This window comes from Physeter macrocephalus, chromosome 5 (genome assembly GCF_002837175.3).
Source record: "Physeter macrocephalus isolate SW-GA chromosome 5, ASM283717v5, whole genome shotgun sequence".
NCBI classification, from domain to species: Eukaryota; Metazoa; Chordata; class Mammalia; order Artiodactyla; family Physeteridae; genus Physeter; species Physeter macrocephalus.
Window position 1 is genome coordinate 29571702 of NC_041218.1, and position 5965 is coordinate 29577666.

Genomic DNA, 5965 nt, shown 5'->3' on the forward strand with positions numbered 1-5965 from the left:
GAAGATACATAGAATCCACTTAATCTATCACCTTTTAAAAAATTCTAACGGTGGCCTACCAAGAGTAGCCTTGGAGTTCAGAGGCTGATACAAACTCTTATTTACTATTTCCTTAGGACACACTTCAGTCGATGCCAATTTCACCTTCCTGGAGTGACCAGAAGGCTTGTCCCTCCCTGAGCCTTTCTCCTTCATTTTCTATTAGATTTCCTCCAGGTATTGGCCTTGACCTCTGCTCTTGAGCTTACAAAGTCCATCAAAGTTTCCTGCCCTGGAACTTACTATCTCAAGTCCCCTCTTACTTCAAATCCTCCCCCATCGTATTGTAAGCTCTTTGAGGACATGGACTTTACATATTCTTCTCCAAATCCCCAATTCCTACAATTGCGCTTGGCACACAATAGATATTTAATAAACATATGTTCAGTGAATAAATTCTCACAGGCATTTTTAGAGTAACTAAAAGAACTTTCTCCTGCTAATACTGATCACTTTGCTTAAAGACCACAGGGAACCTAAATGGAAAAGACAAAGAAGGTGAAGAAAACAGAAAATCCCATCCTACTAGAATAATAAACCACTCCTGGAAAGGGAGCCATCAGCCAGCATCTGGGAAGATAGAATGGGTGCTAATTGGGTGTGGGCATATTGATTGATCACATCTACGCCACAAACCAACTAAGATGAAGTTACATATCTGAAATCTGAAACCAGAACTCAGTGGAAAATGCATTAGGGTATGAGCATTTGGAAAAGAAAATTGACAGACGTGAGATGAATTGCCTTTCAAAAAGATGGCGTCACTATCAGAGGCCATGTGGCTGCTACAGAGATTAGGCCAAGGTATTATCCTAGTCAAGTAATAAAGAAGCCACATCACAGAAAGGTGAGCTCACATTAATTTCCAACTATTGCAGTCTTCCTAAACAGGGGCTCCTCCTCTTCCTAGGCTCTGAATTAGTTTACATGTAGGAAAAATATTTTGGTAGTGGGAGGGAGAAATCACTAAAACAAGGTCAAAAAATTAAAATGTAGTTATAAGAAAGAAGAAAAGGAAAAAAAAATAGGGCAGTCTAAAGTCACGTGGTATAAGCTTTCTTAACCGGTTGGGCACAGAGCTCCTAAGAAAGTGAGAGTCACACACAGTTGGAGACCATCCCAGGCCCAGGTGGCAGATAAGAGCATTAACTCAAAAAACTAAAAAGCAGGCTCTGGGAGGGACAGAGATCCCCACTGACTCACCCACCTTATCTAGCTATGGGGAGAGCACAAAGACGCCAGAGGTTAGGTGTCTCAGTGGCTTATTTGCTTGTAGACTTAGATGGTTGTCCTGAAAACTTTTCCCAGCCAAGTCCATGTGAGCTTGACCTTATTTACTTTAAAGTCTGCCATTTTGCTCTATGATACCCTTTCTTCCTCTGTTTCTCTGTTACTTTTCTTTATTTCAATTTTTTCTCTTAGCCTCTTAATGAATTCATTTTGTCAAATTATAACTTGCTCAGAGGTCACCCGAGATGAAAGGATTTTTTTCTTCTCCTACCTAGACCAGGAGAAGTAGGGAGTCAAAATAGCCTAAAGATTGGTTTATGGTGGTGGCAATATGTATGGAATTCACAGAGGGAAACGATGGGCGGGACCTATGGAGGAAGCAGCAGTTAATTGCGGTAAAATGAGCCTCAGGAAATAGACCTTAATGGGGGGGGCGGGCAGTTGTCAGGTGACTGTGTCTTTCTATCTACATTCTTCCCTCTTTCCACAGAGGACATGTTAAGAGCAATAGAAAATAGTAGGATTACGCATTAAATGTAATTCCAATGCCTATTTAAGGTCACTGAAACTTGACAGTGAAAAGTGACTATGCAAAAAGTACAAAGGCATTAAGCGATGATTTTTAATAGTCTGAAAGTTTATCAGAATGATTAAACCAAATCTAAACATATCAGGTATGCTTAGTAATATTTTTTTCTCAGTATAGTCAAATGTGTGTAAATAGCCAACCACTTAGCCTTTGCAGTATGGCCTTTAAGAAAGATGTCATAGAATGTTAACCCTATAAAATGAAATTCTGAATACAATGATATCCTTTGCATTATAAGTTGTGGAGAAGTATTTGAACAGGGTTATACAAAAACAGTCTTTCTCCCAGTTCATCAAATTCATTTCACCTCAAGGACGCTCACTGGTACATGGAAAGGAAATATGGTATATAGAAGGGAATCTGGCCAATGGGGTGATTTGCTTAGTAGTCTGTTGGTAATTGAAAGGGTAGTTCAGGTGACTGCAGTTTGATGTCGATGGATGGGCTTCAGAAGGTCCCTATACATTCTGAAATGATAGGCATATCAAAAAGGACAAATCTCTATTTTGAACCATAACTTCCTTCTAAGGAACTTGAATCTGTCAAAGGAAACCACGAGGTCTCAGAAAATGCTTGATGCTGCTTACAGAGCAGGTGGCCCCTCTGTTGGGCTAAGCACCTGGATTCTTTCTTTCAATATTTCAATATACATAGAGACAAAGAAATTGAGAAGGAAAGGAACTAATAGAGAGGAAAATTTTTTTAATAAGTAATTTTTATATTGAATATTTCTGGACTCTCTTGGTATTTTTTGTTTTTTAAATCTCCGTGTGTGTCTTTTTTTTTATAACAAAGACAGATCAACATCTCCAGGAAATTAAGATTCTTTTTTGGCATTTCCTCTTTTTCTTCTTTCTAGATATTTGTGCTTTGACATCACTGTAAAGATCTTTTCAAAGCCAAGATGACTCATTCCTATCCTTGAATTTTTCAATTTTGAAAGACAAATTCTCAGCCTTTTCTTTTTGAAACTCACCTCACAAATTTTCGTTAGGGTCTTGGCTCACAAGAAACCCAAGTAGATAACATGTGCTCCTTGAGTGTCAGCAAATGGCTAGTATGTGAGTTTATGAAGGGTTTAAACCTGTCTTAAGCCAATTTGCCCATTACAACTTTTAGATTATTTGTTATAGTTACTGGTTGTTACCAATAGAGGTAGTTGAAGGTTAATATCTACAAATTTGTCAACAGTGTATAATGAAAGTGAGCCTTGGACCAAAAATCTGCCATATATACATTTATTAAACAAATGTTTACTAGCAAGTGGGCACAAAACAGGATAAAACCGTTGATACAAACTCTTCTATAAATTCTTTGAAATCCCAGTTCTCTGTACTCTGAAGAGGTTTGAACACAGGTTGCATAAGAGGTCCGTGTGATACTGACACAATATTCTGGAGGCAGGAACATTCTAGAGGCAGTAACTTTAGGGATCATCCTTCAGAATACAAGTTACTAGAGTCTTATACCTTGTTCATACAATGGGGAGGGAATCTTCTAAAATATTTTTTCTAATACATATATCACAAAGCCACTAATTCTGCCAATGAGTGAACACAGTTTTTAACCTTTGTTGTACTGATTAGCAAAGTCTTTGGCGTTGACGGGAGACAAAGACATCTGTAGCCCTTGTGGTATAGCTGCTTCTGGGGTGCAGCCTTCCTTAAACATGAAGAGGTAACCCCCAAATTTTGAATTTCTGATTAAAGCACTGACTACTCTAGAGTCGAGCTGAAATTAAAACAAATGTGTCATCAGGTTGTCAAGGCTGAAGCGCTTTACAATAACATACAGATGTCACAGCAGCCGCTTAAGCTTTTCCCTCATTCTTGAGACGTGCGCACATGACCTTTTCTAAGCTAAATCGGCTTCTCTGCACCTCATGCAAAGAACAGCTTTGGGGGAGGTGGGAGATTAGAAGGTTTAGTGGAAGGAAGGCTGCCCAGAGTTAGGGGGCAGTACCACAGCTTCAGAGCCAAGAAGAGGAACCTATCGGGGTCCACTCAGCAAGAAGGGCCCTGAATGTTAGCCCTGGCAGCTTAATGTCCAAACAAGTTCACATTGTAATGTACCTAACATGGCTGGTCACCTTCCTCAGAGATTAGTTCCCTTTCTGACTGGCAATTTTTGGCCACAGAGCTTTCCACCTTCTCTGTCATCTAAAATCATAATCTTGGTACCTTTCCTCTCTGCGTTTTCACATCCATTCCGTCCCAAAGCCTGTCTGGTATCCCTTTAAGGTATTTCCCAAACTATGACATCATTTGTGGGGCCCAGTGCAAAATAAAAATGCAGCACCCCTGTTTGAAAAGCAGAAAAAAAGATACCGTGAAAGGAGCTAATCAGTCTCTCCCTCTCAGTCTGTCCTGGTGTTTTTTCATTTGTGATTCAATGAAGCACTCCCTCAACATAGGGTCACTTAGGGCTTCCCTAGTGGTGCAGTGGTTAAGGATCGCCTGCTATTGCAGGGGACACGGGTTCGAGCCCTGGTCCAGGAAGATCCCAAATGCCGCGGAGCAGCTAAGCCTGTGTGCCACAACTACTGAGCCTGTGCTCTGGAGCCCATGCTCTGCAACAAGAGAAGCCACCGCAATGTGAAGCCCGCGCACCACAATGAAGCGTAGCCCTCACTCGCCGCAACCAGAGAAAGCCCACGTGCAGCAACGAAGACCCAACGCAGCCAAATAAATAAAAACATAGGGTCACTCAGTCCCCTCCCCATGACTACTGGTGGCCAGGCCCACTGTCCCATTAGCTGCTGGATCACATTCCAGGCCCCAGGTGGGATCAGGAAATCCCCAGTGGACGATGACTCATAAGATTACAACCTCTGTGCCAGGACATGCTTCGTGGCTAGGTGGGAGAGGGACAAGAGCTTGCTCCCAGGGAGTTACCCACTGAATATGTCATGGCCCTGCCAGCTGGGGCTGGGCCTCCAGGCCCCTCTGTGACATGCTGCAGAGCATGCATGCCCATCTATAATCCTCTCCATGCCAGCAGGACGCCCCACTGGGGCAGAGGGCGGCAGTGATCACTAGGCCAGGGCAGGGAAAGGAAGCTGGGCACAGCCAAGGACACCAAGGGTGGGGCGTGAGACTGGTGGTAGAGAACCCACCCTGGGGAGATGGGGAGGCTTGGGGAGGTGGATTGGATTACTGGTGAACAGTGGCTCCACACATCCAAAACATGCTTCATTGCCCTATCAGATTTCACTTACAAAACACAGATTGAAAGATAAAATGGTTAAGAATTTTAAGACAGTGACCACAGAGCATTAAACCCCAAGCAGGGTCCTTGTGACCGTGGGGCCCTGTGATGGTTAGTTTTATATATGTCCACTTGACTGGGTCACTGGGCGCCCAGCTATTCGGTCAAACATTATTCCGGGTGTTAGCGTGAGAGCGTTTTAGGATGAAATTAACATTTAAATCTGTAGACGGAGTAAAGCAGATTGCCCTCTCTAATGTAAGTAGGCTTTATCCAATAGGTTGAAGCTAGAATAGAACGAAAAGGCTGACCCTCCTCTGAGTAAAAGAGGATGCATCCTGCATGACTGCCTCCAAAATGGGACATGAGCTTTTTCCTGCCTTCAGACTCTGCCTAGGTCTTAAAACTGCTGGCCTTGGGACTGGAACTACATTAGTGGCTCTTCCGGGCCCCCAGCTTGCCAGCTCACTCTGCAGATTTGGGGAGTTAGCTTCCATAAAAGCATGGGCCAATTATGTATATTAGCCTATTGATTCTGTTTCTGTGGATAGCCTGACTAATATAGGCTCTACATAACTGAGCGCTCCCCTGTAAAGCCTACCTTGGGTATCTTCCATACCCTTCAGTTTCTTTTGATTCCCACCTGTGCAAGGTGAGTTCAGAACTTTGTCTCTTCTTGGGAGCCCTATGCCAGAACTCCCACCTAATCTCTCATTTGGGGTACTTCCCTGTCAGAGTCTCACAAATAAAATCAATCATTGCCACCCTCTTTTTTTTTTTTTTTTTTTTTTTTTTTTTTTTTGCCATACGCGGGCCCCTCACTGTTGTGGCCTCTCCCGTTGCGGAGCACAGGCTCCGGACGCGCAGGCTCAGCGGCCATGGCTCACGGGCCCAGCCGCT